Source organism: Athene cunicularia (assembly GCF_003259725.1).
Source record: "Athene cunicularia isolate RWA chromosome 1 unlocalized genomic scaffold, athCun1 chr1_part1, whole genome shotgun sequence".
Classification (NCBI taxonomy): Eukaryota; Metazoa; Chordata; class Aves; order Strigiformes; family Strigidae; genus Athene; species Athene cunicularia.
In genome coordinates, this window is record NW_020799091.1 from 119,512,903 (window position 1) to 119,515,968 (window position 3,066).

The window sequence follows — 3,066 nt, forward strand, 5'->3', positions numbered from 1 at the left end:
GATTTGTTTCTCACTTTAAGTACACAAATAGACAAATTATTTACAAAAGCCATTTATTCTAAAAGTAGGTGATACCATATACTTTAAAACAGGAAGTATTTGTCATCATGAATGAAAAGACTTGATTTCAGTACACAAAAGTCCATGATATCTTATGTGTATTTTAAATGAGTAGGTATTACTGCTACTGTCACCTACTTTATCACAGTTATCAGTTAAGATACACCCATCCTGGAGTTGCATAAAATCAGAATAGTAAAAACAGCTCTGGGGGAAGCAATGCACAATTCATCTTGAGTTGTTGCCTCACCTTCAACCAGACAATGAGCTACTCAACTCAACCACTGACTGGCTTGTGGAAGCCTAGAGTCTGTCTCCATTGTTTGCAGAAAGACAGATCATCTCAAGATCTCTATGCTATTCTGGCCCTACTTGTACTTTATTTTGAAGTTGTACACAGGCTTGGTAAAATGTCTAGATCTGGTTCAGCAGGGTCTTTTTCTTCCCACTAGCATGCTATAGTTTTATATGGGTCCCTCTGCAAACCAGGTTGAAACACAAGTTGAAACCCATGAAATTCCATCTGAACATAAGAAAACCCTTCTTTACTGCAAGGACTGTTGAACACTGGCACAGGTGGTCCAGGCAGGCTGTGGAGTCTCCATCCCTGGAGTCAGTCAAAGCCCAGCTGAACACAATCCTGGGCAACCTCTTCTAGCTGACCCTGCTTGAGCAGAGGGGTGGACTAGGCAATCTGGAGTTGCTGTTCTCCACCTCTGTGATTTTGTGATTGATTCTTTGAAGAGCTCAATGAATCAAGGCAGCAGAAGTTGGCCATAGCCTAGAGGTGAGAGAAGGTAACAGATCCCTTCAAGACGTAGCTGTGCCATTTCCAAATACATAATAAACAGAGTTAACACTCTACATAAAACTACAGAGTGGAATGTTGATGAAATATTTTTAAGCAAGGTGTCACAGGAAGAGATGAGGTTTTCACTAGACTGTGAAGCAGTATTTACCTTTGTAGAGAATGTGCCTTTCATAAGAGCATGCTGCACATTGGACCGTAGAAAGCTGGTGGTCTGTAGACTTGGAGGAGCTTCATCATGAGGGGTAAACTGAGAGGATAGAGAGTGACATGAAGCAAAATGGGCTTTTTTTGCCTGCCTTCCTCTTATGAGCAGAAGGAAAAGGACACCAAATAGTTTAAAGGTACAAATGATAAGCTCCAAGGGGTTAAGAGATTTCTCTTAAGAAGAAACAAAGAGGCATCATTGCTAGGATCAGCAATCAACTCTTACATCATTGTAATATGCTTTAATGCATTCATAGGGGGTTTTTTTTGTTCATCTTAAATTTTAAACAACTGTAAAATGAGTATCTACCTCTCAGATTTACAGATAGGTGAACTGAAGCACAGCATCAGTCTGAGTTATGGGGTTATACAGCAGTCCAGTGAAAAGAGTTCTGGTGGAAATACATAGTAGGCTGCTTTTAGAGGGGTCTCACCAATGGTGGGTATTCCCACAGACAAGGGAGAAGCTTCAGAGAAGGCATTATTTCCTCTTTAGCCCCTCTCCGAAATATGTGAGATTCAAACTGCAGAAAATTTATTTCAGTTTTATGCAGTCTACCTCCTCTGTGACTGGCATTGCACTTGTTCTCAGGTCGAAATCAGTGCTAGATTTGCTTCCATTATATGTCGATCTCCATCTCAGTAACATGATCTTCTTGAAATACTTCATGGTGTTATTTTTTTACAGTTACAAAACACATGGTATTTATCATGCCGTTACTCAGCAATGCATTCAGTTATATAAAAAGCAGTAAGATAATGCTTCTCTTTCACGAAGATGGTGGGGAAAAAGTCACGGACAATTGTGAAGCCGTAGAAGGGTGCCCAGCAAAGAACATAGGCAGTCAGGATGCACATCAGTACCATAACATTTTTTCTTCTGCATCGAAGCCTCTTTCTGATCCGTTCTGTCTGAAATGCTGGTATGGTTTTAAACCAGAGCTCCTGCGATATCCTGTCATAGCACAAGGTCATCACAATGACAGGTGCAACAAATTCAATGCTAAAGATAAAGAGGAAGTATGATTTGTAGTCTATCTGCTGGTCAACTGGCCAAATCTGACCACAGAATATTTTCTCCTGGTTTTTCACTATAAATAACACCGTTTCAGTAGCAAACTACACAGATGGAATAGCTACAAGTATAGAGACAATCCAGACCAAGGCGATTAGGAAGGTTGCTGTTTGATAATTCATGCGTGGTTTCAGTGGATGAACAATGGCCAGATGCCTGGAACAGACAAATACATCCAAAATGAAGTCTGAAGACACTTAGTCAGAACACAATTCCAAATACAAGTGGACAGAATTAGGCAGAAGGGAATTGCTGTCATTCATAAAAGAGAGACCCTGGCCAACTTGTATATGAGGAGAGTTAAGAAAATTTTCCAAAGTAACAGCCTAGAGCTGAGTTCCTAAATCTGGGCAGAAACTCTGGAGCAAGGGGCTGAAGGGTTTGTTAGGAGGGTGGGTACTTGGCAGTCTGAAAATCTGAACATGCATTAGGGTGTCTGAGGATCGTTTTAAGACCTTAGTTCAACTCCCTCCTGTTTACAAGATTGAACTGAAAAAGTTGCAATTTTGCATCGTAAGCTTGTTAACACAGATGACATGTCTGGGAGTTATGGAAAGACTGGAAGACGAGAAAGAGAGGGAGCTTTCCTATTACTGACAAATGTGTTTGCAGGGCCTAGCACAACACACGGTGTCGTATCGAGGACATACCGTGACACAGCATCTGGAAATTCTTTGGTAGGCAGCACGTGTTCAAATGAGAGTTTGAAACATGCAGTAATATACACCTGGCCAGGGGCAGGTAAAAAGACAAACACATAGAAACACAAAAAGGTTTTCCCTAGGCAGAGAACTATTTAAATATGCTTTTTTTTACCAAGAGATCAAATATATGTAACAGTGTTTTTATTATTTTCTTGGCTATTCCATGGGTGCAAAGAGCCACGGCTGATGCTAATGAATGGTTACAGGTGAGC

General features: G+C 40.7%; 1 pseudogene; it reads right to left on the minus strand.

Annotated features, from left to right (window-relative positions):
- Positions 1-835: 835 nt before the first annotated feature.
- Positions 836-3,066, minus strand: part of LOC113479159 — a 9,202-nt pseudogene continuing 6,971 nt past the window's right edge.